The sequence below is a fragment of the Perissodus microlepis genome, chromosome 19 (genome assembly GCF_051167445.1).
Source record: "Perissodus microlepis isolate ML-2025 ecotype Zambia chromosome 19, ASM5116744v1, whole genome shotgun sequence".
Classification (NCBI taxonomy): Eukaryota; Metazoa; Chordata; class Actinopteri; order Cichliformes; family Cichlidae; genus Perissodus; species Perissodus microlepis.
In genome coordinates this window covers 11,231,886-11,253,636 of record NC_140479.1, presented here as the reverse complement: position 1 = coordinate 11,253,636, position 21,751 = coordinate 11,231,886, and the positions used below count along the sequence as shown (strand labels likewise).

At 40.3% G+C, this 21,751-nt stretch overlaps 1 protein-coding gene and 1 long non-coding RNA gene across 2 annotated transcripts in view; one reads left to right on the top strand and one right to left on the bottom strand.

The window, feature by feature from the left end:
- Positions 1 to 1,511: 1,511 nt before the first annotated feature.
- Positions 1,512 to 4,375, bottom strand: LOC146365542 (uncharacterized). Its single transcript, XR_014798511.1, has 3 exons — positions 3,914 to 4,375; positions 3,741 to 3,796; positions 1,512 to 1,694 (listed from the first exon to the last, which is right to left on the bottom strand). It is a non-coding gene; the product is annotated as an uncharacterized LOC146365542 (long non-coding RNA).
- Positions 4,376 to 6,337: 1,962 nt separating this feature from the next.
- lingo2b (leucine rich repeat and Ig domain containing 2b) overlaps positions 6,338 to 21,751 on the top strand; it is a 38,457-nt gene continuing 23,043 nt past the window's right edge. The window contains exon 1 of the mRNA XM_084914667.1: positions 6,338 to 6,663. The gene's annotated coding sequence lies outside the window, so the exon portion shown is untranslated. The remainder of the gene's footprint in view (positions 6,664 to 21,751) is intronic.

The window sequence follows — 21,751 nt, the reverse complement described above, 5'->3', positions numbered from 1 at the left end:
TGAATGTATATGTAACATGATAATCATTTTAAACGGAGGTTTGATCACCTTTTGACGTGAAATATCTTAAACGTTTTTTCTTTTTGTTTCTTTTGACTGTGCACTGAAACTTTGTATGTCAGGATAAAGATGTCTGTAAGAAGCACTGCTATATTAGGCTGACGCTTCAGCCGCACTTTGACAGTTAAATATTGTGACTTTCACTTCATCTGAGCACACCTTTACAGGCCCTCCCATCGGGGTCATTCCATGTAAAGAATGAAAAAGTAGAAAAAAAGTTTCTACCTTCCCTCTTTTCTCCACTGATTGTTTTTATTTTTTGTGAAAAAGCAGAATGTTTAATTAATGTATGTCAGTTTTATTTTGGGTTTTTTTCCGGGGGGAAATAAAGGTTACCCAGTCCAGCACCTGAAACCTGAGAAATGTCATAATTCATGCTTTTATTTCCTCTCAGTTTGATTATCGTAATGGTGTTTCAACAAATTTCAACCAAACTGCAAAAGGTTAACATTTGACATCAGCTCCTCAGACTCTACACTGGCTGACCATTTAATTTAGAGCTGATTTGAGGGTGTTACTGTCTATAACACTGAGTCTGCAGCCCAGTGTTTTTGTGTGTTTTAGGTATATTCTTTGATTGTTGTTATTCATGGGTTTTGGTTCTGCTTGTTATGGATTTTGTTCTATGATTTTGGTTTCTGTTATTTTGCTTTTCTCATGTTCCTCCTCGTGTCATGTCTCGTCTCCTTGTTTCCTCTGTCTCTCTAGTCAGTCAGGTCTCTGTGTTATACTTCCTGTTTTACTTTGACGGTCCCTTGTCTCATGTCAATGTATCTAGTTTTGCTTCTTTTGTCTTGTTATGTCTAATTAATCCCAGCTGTGTTCCCCTCCTGTCTCCCTGATTACTCCAGCGTGTATTTAAGCCCTGTGTTTTCCTTGCTCTGTGTTGCATTGAACCCTCACTGTTCTGTTGCTCTCTCCTTGGCCCTGGTTACGTTTCCTATTTCATGTTTCTTAATTTCTAGTGTCCATATTCAGGTTTTGGTTTACTTTTTGTGAAGTTTATTTCTTATGAAAAGTTTGTCCAGCATTTAAGCTGTGCTATAAGTTTATTCCTCCATCTGAGTGTCCTGCATTTGGGTCCTACATCCTGCATGCCACACCGCACCAACCATGACAGTTACCTCTTACTTTTCATGACTGGACTCCAGAATATATATTAAAACTACTGTCCTAGACCAACCAGGCATAGCCTGAGATCCTCCGGCACAAGTCTGCTCACTAGTCCTACCTCACACTTAAAGACAAAAGACAATAAAGTGTTTGCAGTTTGGGATGGAATGACCTGCATGAGGAGCTCCAACTCGCTTTATCAGTCTTCTCTCTTATATCATTGTTAAAGACTCATTTATATGGTAGCGCTTTCATATAAATTTTATTTTATACAGGGAGTGCAGAATTATTAGGCAAGTTGTATTTTTGAGGAATAATTTTATTATTGAACAACAACCATGTTCTCAATGAACCCAAAAAACTCAGATAGCCAGGTCAGTGGCCAGCTCTACCCTGAAGGTGTGGCTCTGGCCGTGGCCGACCAGAATACTGAAGCACAGAGACTCCGTGTCCTGCTCAGGAGAATGCTCCAGTCCCAAGTAGAGCCTTGCCTGGAGCCAGCAGTCCTCTGCCATCCACAGCTGTAATGCAAACTTGTAATTACTACATACTGGGGGAAAGGTACGCTGTTATTTCACTTTCTACAGCTGATGTAAGTACAGGGAGTGCAGAATTATTAGGCAAGTTGTATTTTTGAGGAATAATTTTATTATTGAACAACAACCATGTTCTCAATGAACCCAAAAAACTCATTAATATCAAAGCTGAATGTTTTTGGAAGTAGTTTTTAGTTTGTTTTTAGTTTTAGCTATTTTAGGGGGATATCTGTGTGTGCAGGTGACTATTACTGTGCATAATTATTAGGCAACTTAACAAAAAACAAATATATACCCATTTCAATTATTTATTTTTACCAGTGAAACCAATATAACATCTCCACATTCACAAATATACATTTCTGACATTCAAAAACAAAACAAAAACAAATCAGCGACCAATATAGCCACCTTTCTTTGCAAGGACACTCAAAAGCCTGCCATCCATGGATTCTGTCAGTGTTTTGATCTGTTCACCATCAACATTGCGTGCAGCAGCAACCACAGCCTCCCAGACACTGTTCAGAGAGGTGTACTGTTTTCCCTCCTTGTAAATCTCACATTTGATGATGGACCACAGGTTCTCAATGGGGTTCAGATCAGGTGAACAAGGTGGCCATGTCATTAGTTTTTCTTCTTTTATACCCTTTCTTGCCAGCCACGCTGTAGGGTACTTGGACGCGTGTGATGGAGCATTGTCCTGCATGAAAATCATGTTTTTCTTGAAGGATGCAGACTTCTTCCTGTACCACTGCTTGAAGAAGGTGTCTTCCAGAAACTGGCAGTAGGACTGGGAGTTGAGCTTGACTCCATCCTCAACCCGAAAAGGCCCCACAAGCTCTTTGATGATACCAGCCCAAACCAGTACTCCACCTCCACCTTGCTGGCGTCTGAGTCGGACTGGAGCTCTCTGCCCTTTACCAATCCAGCCACGGGCCCATCCATCTGGCCCATCAAGACTCACTCTCATTTCATCAGTCCATAAAACCTTAGAAAAACCAGTCTTGAGATGTTTCTTGGCCCAGTCTTGACGTTTCAGCTTGTGTGTCTTGTTCAGTGGTGGTCGTCTTTCAGCCTTTCTTACCTTGGCCATGTCTCTGAGTATTGCACACCTTGTGCTTTTGGGCACTCCAGTGATGTTGCAGCTCTGAAATATGGCCAAACTGGTGGCAAGTGGCATCTTGGCAGCTGCACGCTTGACTTTTCTCAGTTCATGGGCAGTTATTTTGCGCCTTGGTTTTTCCACACGCTTCTTGCGACCCTGTTGACTATTTTGAATGAAACGCTTGATTGTTCGATGATCACGCTTCAGAAGCTTTGCAATTTTGAGACTGCTGCATCCCTCTGCAAGATATCTCACTATTTTGGACTTTTCTGAGCCTGTCAAGTCCTTCTTTTGACCCATTTTGCCAAAGGAAAGGACGTTGCCTAATAATTATGCACACCTGATATAGGGTGTTGATGTCATTAGACCACACCCCTTCTCATTACAGAGATGCACATCACCTAATATGCTTAATTGGTAGTAGGCTTTCGAGCCTATACAGCTTGGAGTAAGACAACATGCATTAAGAGGATGATGTGGACAAAATACTCATTTGCCTAATAATTCTGCACTCCCTGTATGTTTGACATTCTTAACTTTCCATCATTTTATTCTTTTACCTTTTAAATTTGATGTTAAACTCTTGTTTTCTTAACCGTTGAGTCACTTTGTGACTTTGTTCTTATTCTTGTTTTATTGTTGAACTTGAGTCTTGCATGGCTATAACTTGCTATGCTAATACATAAAATGTAACCAATATAATAACTATTATTTTTAGATTCATACTTTGCTAAAGTTGAATTAACTATAAATGTAAAATTGAGTGATGCTCAGCATTAAGTGAAGATAAATTACTTTATCTGGTCCTAAATATAATCTTTACTTTTAATGTACACCTGGGCCCAAAATGGTGACATATAATTTTTAAACTGTTTTTGTGGGAACATTTTGTCCTCGCAAGAATAGTAGTGTAAGAAAACACTCACAGTTATTTCATATCTTCATTATACCATCTGAGTCGGCGGGGTCCCCCGTGACTAAGCTGCAGTGTGTCACAAAAGATTAAAATGAGGGAACGATAAGGGGAAATGTGGCGCGTATGAATAACAAAGGTAAAGGCATGAATGGATAGAAGGTGATTACAGATTAAAAGTCTCACAGGGCAAAGCGAAGAAAGAAGAAATGAGTGGAAAAGGGGGAAGCGGAGGTAGAAACACAGATCCCACAGGCGCTCCTCGTTTTCTCGTCCCATGCTGTGAGCTGCTGTTCCCTGGTAAAAGCAAAATGATTAACTTAGAAGACTGAAGTCCCACCATACCCAGCGGCAAGAAAGCGCAATATAAAATGGGACTTCCTGTAAAAACTTTCAAAATTAAATCATATGAGGAAAAAATGATTACTGTCCATTCCAGGTGTGAGGATCATCCAAGAGGCACGCTGTTGCTCTTTGAGACGTGAAATCAAATCTTCTTTTTTAAAAAGATTTGTTCAGGGTGACACATGAGCCAGGTATTGACTTCTTAAAACCCTGATAAGCTTATGTAGGAGTCTCAGCATCATCCACCTGTGATGTAAAGGTTTGTTTGCTTCAACAGAAATTGATTGGAGCATTGATTAGTGCCTGTTGTGTAGAAAGCTTTGGAGTTGATGCTAATGTGACATTCTGATCTGATTCATCAAGAATGAGTCATCATCATCGTCATCATCATCGTGCCTCTTCTTTTCCATCTTCTTCTGTTGAGTGCCCTGAGCACAAAGAATGGAATATTTGGATGAATTAATAAATCCTTCATATCATAAAATGTATTTTTACTATTTAAAAGCTGAAATCACAACATTTATTTTTAATACCTGATAATATCCTGGATTTATAAATGAGTCCAATTTTGATTTTAACCTCTAACATGACAGGTTGATGTTTAAGCATATTATATTGCATCATTACCACTATTATGTTTCACGTAAAAGAAAACAGATCGTAACATCTCACTTCCACCATAGCTTTGAAAAGAAAAGCCCAGCTGATAGAAAGCAAACAGCTTTTCCAAGTGTTTAAGCACTTTATCAATAATTTCCTCATTTAATGCATCATTTCAATTTGGTCTGGATAAGAGGATAAGTAATGTATTTTTTCTCTTTTAAGGTGGGAAACGGAGGGATTGGGGGGGGAGTGGTTATCTGACATACACTGTTGTTTACAGCTTCCACAATCACTTCTTATTATAACTTCCTTAGAGTAGACAAATAGCTGCACATAGTAGTGTCTATAGGATGGAAAATATACTGTCCTTTTCCATTATCCACTATGTGCATATCTTAGTCCACCTTAAGCCTTCTTTTAGCTCTTCAGAAGTGGCCTCCTCACCCTCTGAGACCAGTAGGACACAGCATTCTTTTGACTTGACTTTTGCTGAATGGAGTATCGCATTATTTATTAAAATATTCTGTATCTATCATGCCATCTTGTACAAGGCAACAATTTCCACTTTGTGGGACTTCTGCTCACTAAACAAAGTTTAATTTGGTGCTGTGCTCTGTTTCATCTGCCTGATCTTGCTTTGAAAACAAAGTTGGAGTTTCCACCGTGTGCTTTATACCTCCACGCACTGCCTCCTTAAGTCTTGCACCCAGAAACATCCTCTGTGATTACCCAGATTATCATCCCGCCACTTAGCACTAATGCAATGCTTCCCGCCATCACAATGCTACTAAGTCAACTGTAAACGAGATCCATTTTAATAACAGCTGAACCAAGACTGCAAATTGGCTTTAGATGAACAAGATTAAAACCACCACAGGTTCAAATAAAAGCTGCTTCTGTGGAAGGACGTTATAATAAAATCTGTCTTTTGTACATTGAATATGTACGTTCACTGGCCACTTTATTAGGTACAGCTGATTATGTTCTCAGTGGCAGAAACTAAATCGATTTAGTCATATAGACATGGTCAAAACGAGCTGTTGAAATTCAAAGTGTGTATCAGACTGAGAAATAAAGATGATATATTATATTATCATTCATGACAACCAAGTCGTGCAGACGAGCACCTCTGAAGAACATGTCTTTGGCCCGTTGGAGTTTTGTTGCATCCCTCTACACATCCCCATCTTATGACAGTTCATTCAAGCAGTATATCTCTCCACGTCACAAAGCTCAAATCATCCCAAACTGGTTCCTTGAACATGAAAATATAGAAAATGTCAAACGAGCATCTTTGGGATGTAATGGAATGGGAGATTTACATCATGTATATGCAAAGACAAACCTAGCAAAACTCTGCAATGTCATCAATATGAACCAAAATGTTTCCAGCACCTTGTTGAAACCACATCATAAAAAATTTCAGCATTTTCAAAGACAAAAGCTGAAAAGGTGTGTCTAATAAACTGTCCTGTACGTTTTAATCATCCAGATCAATAATGATCTAAGTCGAGACTAAACTGCTGCAGATTGCTGACCTATAAATGTATTCACGATTCAGCCAAACTAAACGACAGTTGTTTGGCACAACTGTACATCAGAGAGCATTTTTCAGGCTTTTACTCTGAAGGCCAACATTTAATACCACTCTGTACACGATGCTGGCTTCACGCATCTCTCTCGCTCTCTCTCTCCGCACGCCGTGATCCAGCGCGGTGCCTATGCTTCGTTAAACCTGGAGCCGACTTCAGAAACACTGAGCTGCGTGATAACCGGAGAGGAAACCACATTAAAACAAACGAGAAAAAAAAGTCTGCTATTTTAAGGTAGTTTTTCCATGGAAGCCAGAGTGGAAGGACACCAACTCAGAGAGAGGATTGCATTCACAGTCTGTGCAAGTCTGTGTTAAGAGTGTGCGCGCCTCGGACTCCCACTCAGTGATGTAAAACGTGAAGGTGGATTTTGGCATGTGGCGGAGCAGGTAAAAGGTAAGACTCGTGATACTTCATCGACCATTAAATTGTTGTAACACTGATATATATATATAGAGAGAGATACATATATATTTATATTTTTTAAGCTCAAATTCATATTTCACTTCAATCCGTGACGAACATGAACAAAACCCTTCCCGACTCACTCATTAACTGGGCGATAACTCGCGGAAAAAAAGATTAAAAAAAAGAAAAGATATTGACTCTTGGTTTCATCAGCAGACTATAGGCGTAGTCCCTCTCCGGGCAGGAGGTGTGAGAATATTTTCAGGGGGGAAGGATGCAAGTTATTCAAATAAGTAAATAAATAAATGCGAACAGGGGAGCTGATGAGGTCCCCATGAGGTCTGTGGTGGTGAATGGAGATAAAAGCTCTGCCTCTGTTTTGGGAGGGATGTAGGTGTTGAGGGAAGAAAGGATGCTGCATTGTGATCACACTTTATGTATCACACCGTATGACTGAAAACTCAATATAAAATATAAAAAATATATATACATTAATAAATTTAAAAAGACAATCCACCGCCTGCATGAATGGCGACGCCTGTGGATGTGACTTCTTTCCCCCCCACTTGAGATTGTTGCAGCAAAGAGATCGCATTTATACACTGTCTGACATGATGACACCAACACACTTGACAAGGTGGAGAGATAAAAACCCTCCTGTGCTGCACGGCGGGGGATGACACAAGCTCTGTATGAAGCTGGTGTTCTGCTGTGAGTCAGTGTGGCCCTGCAGCAGAGGAACACACTGAGGAACACAGTTCTTTTTTTGTACCCCCCTCAGAGTGGACCAGGATCCCTAAAAGCCTGCGGGGATGAGATATAGTGTAGATATCCCTTCATGCGGATGAGTGTTTGCAAAAAACCCTCACTTTACACGCTCCTGTTCTGACCTTAAGTATGAGAAATAAGACTGAATTATAAATGAGTTATGCTCAGCCAAGGGACTCTCCAGCTACTGGCTTTTCTCTGACTTCCGTGGGCATTAATTGAGGATGGCATGGCTACAGTAATTGTGTGCAAATTGAATCTGGCCATTGTTATCTTCATAATAGAGAGCATAGTTCAGGGGAAATAACCAGAAATGCATTTGTAAGCCTTTTTTTTAATTACATTTTTTTTAAAAAGGGAACAATAGTTGTGCGTTCCAAAATTGAAAACGGGCCACAGCATGTATGCATTTGTTCAGTGTGCTCACCAAAATACGGTTTTTAGAAGTTTTCTTGTAACAAATGAATTTAGGTGCACGGAGGACTCTGCTGTACCTCAGGGCTTTCGGCCAGTGCCGCCCCTGCTGTATCCAAGCAAGAGGGATGCTAATGGAGGGGTTGGGGGGGGGATACAGGCGTTACCGCTGCAAGATCGAGAGAGCGAGAGATGGTGAGCGTGTGTCTCTGAGAGAGAGAGAGAGAGAGAGAGAGTGTGGGTGAGTGTGTGGGAGTTTGTGTGTGTGAGGCGTTTCCATGGCAACCTGTCAGGGGTGTGTTTGGTCCCGGGAGATAGAGAGGGAGAGAGAAAGATGAGAGACGAGGAGAAAACTATCCCTTGTTAAGGGTTGGGGGGGGGGGGAAATGAGATAAGCTAATGGGAGGGGGAGAGGGTAAGGTGGGATTGCCTCCGCCCCTCTGTCCTCCCCTACCACCCTATCAACCTTCTATTGTTTATTTTCTCCAACCCTGGCAGGCTTCCTTTTCCCTTTCTCGCATCTCTTCCTCTGTTCCCTTGCAAGGAAATTTCAAGGCTTGCCATGTCTGTGTCTTGTGTCACACGGGAGGATTTCTGAGTAATAACCAAGTGCACAAAACTCATCTGAGGAAATCACCGCGCCACCACCATTTTCTCCTGACTTAACTCCCAATCAACCTTCACGCTGCCTCAATGTAATCCACAGCTGGTCATACTTACCATGACTGTATTCTTGACCTCCACAGCCTTACCAATCAAGCTCAGCCCCCCCCCTCGCTTTTGTCCCTCATTGTGGGTGCGCAAACTAATGAGTTAACATCCCACCTGCGTAGCTGCACACAAACCGCCTGGTTGATTCTTGGCACTTTTATTTCCCTCAGATGGTGCCAATAATGGAGAAAAGCAATACCAGTGTTTGGGTTTTATGCGCTGACTGTTAAGCTCTGTCTTACTTGTACTGATTCCCTTTATTGGCATTAGTTGGATTACATTAGAAATCCAACTTAAACCAAATGGAAGAATATAGGGATTGATTACATGCTGCTGCAACAAGTGTGACAAGGATTTTTTTTTTCTGTTATTGTTTGTGATCTAACAGGAAATAAGAGAAACAAGATCTAAGGCAAGGCAAGACATAAAAGACATAAATAAAACATAAAAGGGATCTCAAAAAGGCAAAAAAAGAAAAAGAAGCGCACATGCAAACCAAGGACAGAAGAAAAAACAAAATAAAATATAACATTAGAAACTAAAATAGATTACAGTGTAATCACAAAGTTCCACCTACAGATATGTGGCTGATTTTCCTCCACCCTTAAGCAAAAGTCAGCCCACTTTTCTTGATCCTCCAGATTTAAATGACAATAATTAAAAAAGCATCTCACCATTTATTACCAAAATGTCTGTCTTAGTCTAAGTACAGCGAAAAAATATTCTTTGGCAAGCAATAATTTTGAGAGAAATACAAGGAAATATATAAAATATTTATAAAGAGAGATATACATAAGTGAATATATACCAATGAACCAATCAAGTAAATTTTATTTGACCAGATTCCATTAAAGCTCAAAATTAACAGTTGATTGAGAAGCAGTTTCATGGCCATGTGAGGCCGGTCTCCTTATGCCGTCATAAATTAAGCTTATTATGATTTTAAATGTATTACTCGCATTTGGTAGCAACTTCATGCAAGTGACCGAGGCCATAATTAGGCAAAAAAAATAAAATAAGCCATTCAGTGAGAAAGCAAAAAACATTCAGTGGCTGATATTTAAAAGTAGGGAATGAATTTGTCTTGATGCATGCTCAGTCATCCAGGAAAAGAAATTCCAAACACTCCTGTGATTGCAGCTATACTGGCCACTGATAAATGGTCTTTGATCAGTGGGTGTTGATCAATTGTTATGACAATTTGCAATATAAATGATAAAGAAACTGACCTCACAGCCCTTTGTTTGCCAGTGGTGCTAGTTTCAGTCATTGTGCAAATGACCTGCAGTCACTTGGATGAGTGACGAAATGCAATGAAAACGCTGCGACCAGATGAATCAACTTTTCGGGATAAGGAATGAATTGACCAGCTCACTAAAAAGCCTGAGAGGTTGGTGTGGCTGTAGCTCAGGAAGCAGAGCATGTGATCTATTAATTGCACGTTTAATCCCTGACTGCTCCAGTCTGTATGCCAACTTGCTGACTGACGCATCACAGTCCTGAATAAAATTATTTTTACAGGTTAAACCGAGATTAATTTGTACCAGAATGATGGGAATTAAAAAGTATGGAGATGGAAAGAAGCAGCTCATCATTCCAAGCATATCACATCATCGTTCAAACATGATGGCGTGAATGTTGTGTTAGCCTGCAAGGCTGACAGGGTCACTATTTTTTACTGATGATGTGACTGCTGATAAAAGTAGAAGGTACTCTATGCTCAGTGCAAATGGATAATAACTGAAAGCATGCCAAAGAAAAATCAGCCCAAGAGGCAAAGAAAGTGAATATTCTTCAATGACCACGTCAGTGACCTGACCTCAGCCCCATACAGCGGCTTTACAGTGACTGAACCACCAATAAGCAGGAAGTGAAGGTGGGTGCAGTAAAGGCCTGCCAGAGTATTTAAAAGAGGGGATTATAGAAGTTAGTAATGTCCACAGGTTTTAGACTTCAGGCAGTCATTAGCTACAAATGATTTTCATCCAATTATTAAATCCATATATTTAACTATATCTTAGTCTGGCCCATTACTTTGGTGCTTCTGTAATTCCTCCGCATTTATTGCAATACTTAATTAAACCACTTAAGGGTGAAAGTCTTCACTTTAATCACATCTTGGTTATATCGTTTAAAATCGACTGTGGAAAAATGACAAAAATTGCATCACTGGCCATTTAGTTATGGACCTGTCTGCGGTTTCCAATGACATTTATACTAAAATGCTTTTATCTAATCAGTTATGGTTTCGATTATAGTTTAAAAAAAAATTTTGCAGAAAAGGAGTTTTGGCATCGCTGTTACACCAGATCTTTACGCCATACTTGGCTGGTTTAGAAGGGGATGTATCGCCCGAAACCGCACCTGCCTCCAAAAGCCACCAACTGTTCATCTGCACACAGATCAGTACCAGTTTTTGGATAAGTGCACTACAAAAATATACAAATATCCCTAATGGCAGGGCCTGTCTGTCTAATGTGGTTGCTAAAGGAAAAGTAGACAATTTGATTCATTATAGGAGGAATTTTTATGATTAGAAATATAACAACAGTGCACATGAATGTATAACTGGCATCATAAAAGAGGTCACTTGGTCAGTTGAAGGTCTAATGTGTTTTGTTCTCAAAATCTCTCATCATGGAGAAGCAGGAGAATTTTTTTTTTTGTTTGTTTCATCTTGAATCTGAATTAAATATCATCCATGTGGAAGTTTAAATGTCCTTTTCACTGACAGCCCATTTATTGTACTTCCCAAAGTAACAATAACTCAGAGACTGAGCTGAATGAGAGTAAAATCATTTCCATTAGCAAAAACTTCTTTGCCCTTCCCATTGATGCGCTCTTTTAGAGATAATCCACAGTGATAAAAAAAACATAAAAAACATTAAAAATTATATTCATTGTTATTATCCAGCTACCAGGTGATCTGTTACTGCGACGTGCTCAGGTTTCAACCTTTCCACAGCCAACCGGGTTACTATTGAGGAATTTTAAAGTAATTGTGTAGTTAATCACGGTGATTCTTAATGAGAGCCTGCAGTATGTGTACAGTTTGTCAGAAAATCAATACACCCCATGGGTGTCAAACACATTCTCAGGATATTAGTGCATGTTAAACTGATCGTTCTGAAATAACCCATTACGACAACATAAAACAACAGATGGCTGCTGAAAGGCAACATTATTAATGCAAGGCAGATTTGCAGACAGAAACTTTAATTACTTAATAATTACCATGTGAATCAGTTTTATCTACACCATTAATAATTGATTAAATATTGTTCAGTTGCCACTTTTCAATCCCAGATGTCAGAGCCTCCAACTAACACACATATGCATTATATTAAGCAGACTTTAAATTTCCAGGGTTTTACATGTAATAAGGTCAATAAGGTTTCCCAGTAACACTACAATAAAATGCAAATGTTTCAGCTTCTGAATTGTCATATACAGGATGCTTATAGAAGAAGTTTCATGGACTTCAATAAATAATTCTGCACAGCTTTATTTGAGTAATATAATTAACTTAGGTCCTTTTGTGCAGGTTGCTCTGTAATGTTTGAGTTTGTTTCATGTTCACTGTGTTTCACAGTCAGGGAGGAAGACTCTCCTCTCACTTAATCTGATTGGAAAAGGAAGAAGATACATCAAGTTAAATAAGTCTTCTTGCTGTTTTCTATTAATGTCTTCATAGCAAAATATATTCTTAAATTAGAGTTTAAGCACTAACGTTTAGCCCCAGTGGCAAGGTTAAAAATCTAGAAAGGATAAAGCAACGTGGCATTTATGTTCATAACATTAATAATAGAGTATATTTTAAAGGGTGCCTAGCACGCATACTGCAGACGCACAGGTGTAGAATATGAGAATTTTATGTAACTTTTCTTAAGAAAAAAAGGAAATGGCTATAACAAGTGGAAACCAGATAAAAGCCCCCAAATGTTTAGTCAGAGAGATGCGATAAAACACAAATTCGTTTACTTTTTTTTTAAACTACCCCGTGCTAAATGGCTCCATATCAGAAATAATCACACTCGATCTTAAAGTACTTTGAGAAGAACTAACTTTATTAAACAGTGTATAAAATAGTTGTCTAATCCAAGGAGTCCCAGATAAATCAGCGAATAATGACAAGAGCCATGACTTCCCACTCCTCTTCTGAATATAGATGTGTCCAAAGCAAGAGGACAGCGAGGACTCTTTTCATATTAAGCAACACATTAGCGATGCAGCGAGCTTCAGAGTGCTCGGTTGTTATTGGAGACGAATTTTTTGTTTGACAGGCAAGACGAGGCCAGTGTGTGGGGCCCTTTTGCTGGAGTGTGATTAGCATTGCAGATGCTGGTTTCTGTAGGCGTCAGTTTCAACAAACTCAAGGTTCCCCGTCTCCAGTGCACGATTAAAATGTAACAGTGATGCGTGGTTAATTCGCAGGAGCAGTATTATGCTGCAACACTCAAAGAGCCTATTTTTTGCTCAGGTGTATATTGCACCTCCTCCTGCATGGGCTTTTTTTGCACCTCCTCTTGCACATAAATACATACAAGGGCTGCAACCACACGAGTTTCTCTGTGCTGAAGTCTAATATGTCTCAAAGCTGCCAACAGCTATTACTTTCTGCAGGTATTCAATATCAAAAATTAATGTGTGAATATGAAAGGGAAATGAGGGGATTCGTGACTTTCCTCGAGAAACGAAGGTAAAGATGAATTAATTTTAGTATTAGAATTTAGCACAGAAAGCAAAAGTAATAAGAATAACCACTGGCATGATCATAATAACCGTAATAATAATTAGGATGATCCACAATAGTCTGTAATCCTCAGTCCTAATAAATAAAGGGATCATAAAAACATCATCTTCGTGTAATTTAGGTCCATTAAGGTTATGACCCTCCCACAGACAACCAGTGTAGTATTGATCAGCTTTAAAGTATGTGATCAATCAAACCGCATCATATCTGTTAGTGTAGACAACAGTAGAAGCTGATTCTTAATGAAAGCCTGCAGCATCGGGGCCATTTATCAGAAAATCAATATACACTATTGGTGTCAACCTACGCTGTATACACACAAACACACACAGTTGGACATGAGTCCAGCTTGTAGTGGGTGTTCTGTGTGTGCATGGGTTGCCATTAGTATAGGAAGTGCAGCAAAAAGTCATCATTGAGCTGTGCTGTGTGGCATTTTAAAGACTAATATATTATTCATGAAGAAATTTGACTGTCTGTAGTTTTTTATCCTCTTACACTTCATCATTATGTGTTCATTTGTTCATAGCGATATTAGCTTTGAGGTAGTTTTAGCATACAGCCGGTTTCTTCTGTTTAGATAAAAAACAACCTTTAGATTTACCTACTTTGTTAAACTGCTTCGAAAACTCAAATATCCAACTGAATACACGAGTAAACTGGCACCAACTCAATGCTTTTACATATGTAGAATTGGTCAAAGTGACCAGAAGAGTTTCTATGAGGATGTCGGAAACTCCATAACCACCTCTGGGGTTCACACAGGATGGCCCAGAAAAAGAAAAAATCGTGTAAAGGTGTGTGGGATAGTTTCTTGGCACAAATTGGCCTCTTAGGACAACTAAGCATCATTTAAATGCCACAGCTTACCTGATTATTATTGTTGCTCATGTCTGCTATCTTGCAGGGGAATAACAGAACATGTCACTGAGTTAGGATCATTTCAAGGTGGTTTCTTTAACACGACATAGAGTTCACTGTACTCAGCAGTCCACACTCAGTTTCCACATCCTAGTCTTAGATCTTATATAGCACCTTTGGGATTTTGGTGGGATTTGCATCATGAACGTGCCGCTGATACATCTGCAGCAGCCAAAAACCAAAATCTCTGAGAGATTCTTGATTCAACACCTTCTTGATTTTATGATACGAAAAATTTAAGCAGCTCTGGAAGAGAAAAGAGGGCCCAACCCAGTACTAACGATATGTACCTAATGAAGTGTCAGGTGAGTGTAATTTATAGCATCTTAGTAACCTTTTCACTACTGTAGTAATTGGGACTGTATAACTGTATTATTTATGAAATTACTCAGAATACGTGGTGTGTAACATACGTTGTTGTGATTTGACAGCCCACATTCTTCCAAGAGATTGTTCACTTATTAAACAAGACCTGCGTATATGCAAACTCATATAGGCACAACCTAAATAGGTATATACAAAAATGTTGCCATGGTGAGCTAGAAGATGCTACAAAGTTTTGTGACATACTGCATTCTGAATGTTGTAAGGGGTTAATTTAATACCAACTGTGAAGCTTTCAAGTAATTTCCATGCACAAACTAGTGATGGGTAAAATTCAAGTTCCTCCTTTTCTACAGTGGAACATTTTCAGGAATGCTTACATAGTTTAAACCAGACAACAGGAACCAATAATCGATAGCTGTTCTTCCATTCATGCCAATAATGATCTCACTGTAGTTCCATCCTGCAAACTTAATGTATAATCTTTTATTGCCTTAATGCAAGTCAGTGTATACTTTACACATATTGTAGCATTGCAGATTGTTGTGACGATTGAATGAAAACACCTTTGAGGTGCTAAAAGTCAAAATGTTTAGAAGTATCTGCCATTCTCGCTGCTATATATAAATGCGCTCAGCTCTCAGCAATGTCAGGAGCAAATAATGGTGCACATCCTTTCCATTGAGAAATGAGAAAACATTGCAACAGGCAGGTCTCTGGAGGACACTCTTGCAAGAGATGCCAGTAAAATTGGGGGGGAAAGCACAAAGAGTTCTTCGGGTTAGTGTGGGCAACCTTCCTCTGGCACTGTCACAAACACAGAGGGAGGCTGACATTAGACACTTCCACGATATGTATTCTATATTGTTTATGAGCACAGTTTGTAGAAGCAGCTTTTTATAAAGTGGTGCGTTCATTTACACTTTAGTGCAAAGAGTGATATTTTCCTGCACCTGTGAATTTTTCCGAGCTTAGCTAATGAGAACTTATGAGAAGTTTCAGTATTCAGTGTTTCTCCTGGGTAGAAACAGCCTCAACTTTATGTTGCACCATCCAAAGTTTTTAATTCTCTAAACTTGTTAGCTGCTTGTAGGTTAGTAGGTACTCAGTGAACCCTTTGAATTTTTAAAGTAACTTTAAATTCAATAAAAATTCAAGTGCCAAAATTCTGGATTACACGAACAATACACATGAGGCTTTTCTCAGAACCAAGTTAATCCCAACATTCCCAACAATAAAGAAAAAAAAAGAAAAGCATGCCGTTTAATCACAGTGAATCATGCTAGCTGAGTTTACAAGCTGCTGTTAGCATTAGCTCCTAAGCTTTAAACCACTGGGTCATGTTAAACAGCTACATTTTAATGGATGTGCCCATGTTATATACAATATAATTAATTTGTTAGCTAGTCTGCACAATCTCCACACCAAATAAAGATTTATTACCGGTGTGAACTGGCTCTATATACAACAGCAGACACTTTATTAGGCACAACTTGCTAGTATTGGGCTGCCTGCAGAAGTAGCTTAATTCTTTGTGTGATAAATTCGAGAAGATGCTGAAAACAGTCCTCAGAGACTTTGGCATTGACATGATAACGTTGCAGTTGCTGCAGATTTGCATGTGCATGATGTGAATCTCCAGTTCCACCACAGCCTCTGCTCTGTTTGATTGAGATCTGATGCAGGAAACCAGATTTGAGCTTTGTGCACATTATCCAGCCATCAGCAGCCATCAGAAAATGGGTACTGTGTGGTCGTAAAGGGATGCAATAATACTCAGGTAGGCTGTGGTATCTAAATGATACCCAGTTGGTGCTAATGGGCCCAAAGAAAATATTTTTATTCCATTACACTGAACCCATCAGCCTGAACTGTTGATGGAAGACACGGTGGATCCACACTTTCATGTTGGTTACACTATCTGAGTGTTGCAGAGGACATTGAGACTCATCAGACCAGGTAATGTTTTTCCAGTCTTCTAATGTTGAATTTTGGTGAGCTCAATTTCCTGTTCTTGGCTGACGAAGTGGCAACCGCTGTGGTTGTCTTCTGCTGCTGCAGCCCATATTCTTCAAGGTTTGACATGTTGTGCATTTAGAGATGCTCTCCTGCAAACCTTGGTTTCCAATGAGTTACATTTGCTTAATGGTCAGCAATGTGGCCATTTTTCTCTGGCGTCTGGCATCAAGAAAGTATTTTCTCACTAAGAAGTGCTGCTCACTGGATGTTTTCTCTTCTCCTCTCAGACCATTCTCTGTAAACCCTAGAGATGGTTCTTTGGGAAAATCCCAGTAGATTTCCGAGCTACCCAGACGAGCCCATTTAGCATCAACGCCACACCACATTCAAAGTCACTTAAATCACCTTTGTTTCACATTCTAACGTTCAGTTTGAACTTCAACAGGTTGTCTCAACTAACACAGATGTTTTTATGCTTAAATGTTTTGCATTGCAACCTGACTGATTACATATTTATGTACTTGAACAGCTATACCTTATGAGTATAAATACAACTGGGTTAAAAATGAATTGAATTACTTTATAACCCTTTTTAAACACTCTAGATTTTCATGATGACAGGAATCAAACTGATTAGATCATTTCACAGCTTTTTGAATTGACTTATTCCAGCAGGGACCAACAGGAGAGACGAGGAATTAAGTGTGACATAAGCCCACAGCCAGATTCGATATGAGAATATCAGACTGCCTGCGAGCCCTCCCACCCTCATCTCTTTTCATTCTCAACAGTGAGGTCCGTAACCCTGCATCTCCAGGAGTTCTTCCTGCATCTGGCCCATATTCTATCATTAGCTCCCCCGCCCCTTCTCCCCCACTGCCTCCCTCCATCTCTGTTACTGCAAATTCACTTTAGTCACATGTACAGTAAAAATGATAGAAATGCATTAGGGCAAAATAGATAGAACATTGTGCAGGTGATAGAGTATAAAGCCCAGAGGAGTCTTTGAAAGCAAAACAAAATGCAGCTGAAATGAGCAGAGATGGGTTCTAAAGACTTCACTGAAATGGACAACAGAGGGGAAGTGATGGCAAAGGGTGCAGGGAGGCAATGTCATTTCAGGTTGTCAAACTCTACAGCATGAAATTAAGCAAACCAGGTGGGGAGAATGAATGTTAGAGCAGTGGTAGGTGAGGGGGAGCCTGATTCAAATCAGAAGTTTGACTCTTTAATGCAAAGATAAACTGCCCTGAATTCAGGATTCAGAACACAAATGCAGCTATGAACGATGTGCAAAGCTAATGCTGAATCTTTTTGCTTTCATGTTGCATTTTTTGATGCTTTTGCAGCAGCCGGGAAAATAAATGAAACATCACCCTGTGAAGTAAGAATAACGCAGCATCTACACAGTGGATTTCTTTATGAAAGAGTTCAATGAATAGCAAAATAAAAGTCTGGTATCAAAAGACACTATTCACATTATGCTTCCCGGGCGTAATAAATGACACCAGGTGATAGGCAAACACAAATCAAACTGATTTCCTGACATCATATCCTCGGTAATAAAAACAGCTGCTGATTGCCTGTCATGTGTGATAGAGGGAACGAGACCGCCTGCTGTTGCACATTTCAGAACAAATATTGCTCCGGTCTCAGATGGTCAACATGGCTTTATCCACCTCTGTGACAGGACGCAAGATGGCTTTGCTTGAGCGCTCGGTAATAGCACAAATAAAAAACAGTAAGTGCTGATACAGAGAGGTTGTTTGTGCGGTGGTAGAGAACAGATCGGTGCTCCTGGGGAGCACCTGCTATACTGTAGTAACGACCCTGTCAATACGATTGGCCCACAGAGCTTCGGTCTTAATGCACTCACCCGCTTGTCATTATATAGTACTTGAAAGAACAGAGAGGCCATTATATTCACAGTGTAGCACCAGTTGTGGAGCCCGTGGCCTCTCAGCTGTCCTGTTGCGTGGACACCAACGCTCTGGCTGATCCTCAGTCTGAGAGCACACTCCTTGCCGTGGGGGCTGTTTGGCTGGTTGACGGCCAAAGCCGCAGCTTCAGTGGCTTTTCGGGATGACAGCATTGGCACCACATGCCTGCAATAACTGTGTCCTTCTCTGCATCTAACGCAGAGATGTGCAGAGCTGCCTGTCAATTGGGATAATTATAAGTTTGGCTTGGTGGTTTTTTGCTTTAGAAGTATGGGCTGTATTTGAAATATAGAAAAGGCCTTTGGCTCTGCAATCTTTCCAGTCTCCAGCAGGAGGCCTTCCCCTTCTCAACTCATCACATTGTATGCAAGTCTATGAAAAAATTGCCCTATTAATCATTTGATTTATGAACTCAGTAGACATTTTCTCAATGAATTTATGGTCTCAAAAACTAATTTTTACTTTTATTTAATACAGCACGATGTTCATTCTGTAAATTATGCTCCCATTTAGAGTAAATTTAGTGATAACTGCAAGAACATTCTAGATATTTGTGACTGACCGCTGCTACCATGTGAGCATGTTTACCTCACTTATCACCTCCTTTAAAAATAAATGCACACCAAGAGCCTCCAAAATGGGTGACATCTCTGTAGCTGCATCATGCACTTTTTTACAGTCTAGTGTAGCTATGTTCACACGTGCACTGCAGCGCTGAACTGAAAGTCTGTGTGATTCACTGATGTGCAAATAGGCAAATATATTCACAGCTAGCTTGTGGTCTTTCTGAGTGGTGCCTGCTGCACGTTCTGCCCAGGCAGCATCCTCACCTAAAAAAGTATTTTCAGTAGTGTGGTCAAAGGAGCTTGCAAAGAAAAGCGTCTGGACTTCTTTAAGTTACTTGAAGACGTTTCACCTCTCATCCGAGAAGCTTCTTCAGTTCTAAGGTCAAATGGTGGAGAGTCCCAGACATAAACCCAGTGGGAGTATCCCCCCACAGAGGGACAAAAGGACCCCCTGATGATCCTCTAATCGCCTGAGCCAAGGTGTGAAACTGGGTGTGGGTCCCAATCAGCCAGAGTTTCGGGTGTGTTCATTGTGAAACCTGGCCCCACCGTTTTGGCGTCAAAACACAGACTTAACAATGTGGTGTATGCTGTACAGTGCAGCGAGGAATGCCCAGACCTCTACATTGGAGAGACCAAACAGCCACTTCACAAGCGCATGGCACAACACAGAAGAGCCACCTCCACAGGACAAGACTCAGCAGTCCATCTGCATCTTAAGGATAAAGGACACTCTTTCGAGGATGCCAATGTTCACATTTTGGACAGAGAGGACAGATGGTTTGAAAGAGGAGTGAAAGAAGCCATCTATGTCCACTGTGAGCGACCATCTTTGAACAGAGGCGGGGGTTTACGACACCAACTCTCTGCCATCTATAATCCAGTTTTGAGATCCCTTCCCAGACGCCTTAACGCCCACTCACATCCTGGGCCATCTGACCTCAGGAATTCGCATGATAAGGTGGGGCCAGGTTTCACAATGAACACACCCTAAACTCTGGCTGATTGGGACCCACACCCAGTTTCACACCTTGGCTCAGGCGATTAGAGGATCATCAGGGGGTCCTTTTGTCCCTCTGTGGGGGGATACTCCCACTAGGTTTATATCTGGGACTCTCCACCATTTGACCTTAGAACTGAAGAAGCTTCTCGGATGAGAGGTGAAACGTCTTCAAGTAACTTAAAGAAGTCCAGACGCTTTTCTTTGCAAGCTCCTTTGACTACGATGACCTGGATGACTGAGAACCTTCACAGACATATTTCAGTAGTGTGAACGCTCTGCACACCTCGTGTAGTTTTCCTGTCTTTCTTCTCCCGACACTGGAGTTCACGTGTCAACCTTTATTTAGTAGTAGATTTGTTTTATTTTTTCATTGAGTTTCCTCACCTGTAATATTTGTGCTCATACGGGGAGGAGTGCGTCTCAGAAACTTTTGTTGCTGAAGCAGTTCTTGTTACTGATGTGGGCCCGAATACATCAAAGTTGCCAGTGACAACCACAGATAACTTTTCATCAATAATTTTCACTTCATCCAACTGAGCAGAAAACTTATTTACAGTGGAAGACAGGCAGAGATGAGGATGACAAAGGAGCAGCGCAAGTAATTTCATTCGAATTCCGTTCGCCTCCGTTGTACCGCCGTGGTGGCAGAAATCTCAGCGGCAGACATCTCAAAGCCTCAGCAAAAAATATGAAAGGGTAGCCAAGCCATGGTGTGAGACAGTGAGTGATAGCGAGAAAGTTTGAACTGCCCTCTCTTAAAAATTCGGAGCCTGTATTACATCAGAATGAGATCAGAAGTTTTCAGATTTTGGGGAAAGTGTTGTCACAATGTGAGGTTTTTTTAGTTACTGTTTCAACTGCAATGAAGGCAAATCTAATTATGATGTCATTGCAAATAAATACCACAACTGCAAGAAATTTTACTTTTAATGATTTCAGCTACAAAATGCCTTTTGTAAATTTATGATTTTAAAGTCTTACGCAACTTTGCATTCACTTTACCGTCACTAAACTACTTCTGAATATTTTTTGTTATCAAATCAACAACATTTTAAGATTCAGTTATGACATAATATCTAATTAGAAATTATAAAAATATTCCATGTTAGGGCAAATTGACTGTAAACACAGCAATCCTAGCCTTGCACACCAGATTCTGCAACACCACATTGCGATTTGAAGGGATAACATGGCTGAGTTTATGTATAAATACCTTGCTGTGTGTGCAGCCTCAGAGCAAGCTCTGCTAATTTTTAGTAATTTGTTGTTTCTGCTTGTTTGCCAAAATAAGTGCATTTGCAGTAATGCTGTAAGAGTCTTGCAATCCAGCTGGCAAACACACCGGAATAAATCTAAGCATTTCACCGTGTAATTGAAGAAGAGCGCAGGGTGTCTGCTGAAAGACGGGTTTTTTTCGGCAGAACAAATATTCCGGAGGTGTCTGAATGTTACACTTTGGAGCAGCTGAGCGAAGACGGAGCTGCTGTTGGGACAGTGACAATTTGATGAGAGAACATCCCGAGTTTGTTGCAATTTCCTAATCTCTCAAAATGTGTAAGCTTCCCTTCTCGCCGTGTTTGTCAGCTGCTTTGGGGGTTAATTAGCATAGCGGTGCTGGAAATGGATCCACTGCAGCAAAAGACTGTCCCTTATTTCACACAGTGGACAGACTTAACAGTCTCACAGAGACAGCCCAAATTTCAGGAAACCATAAAAG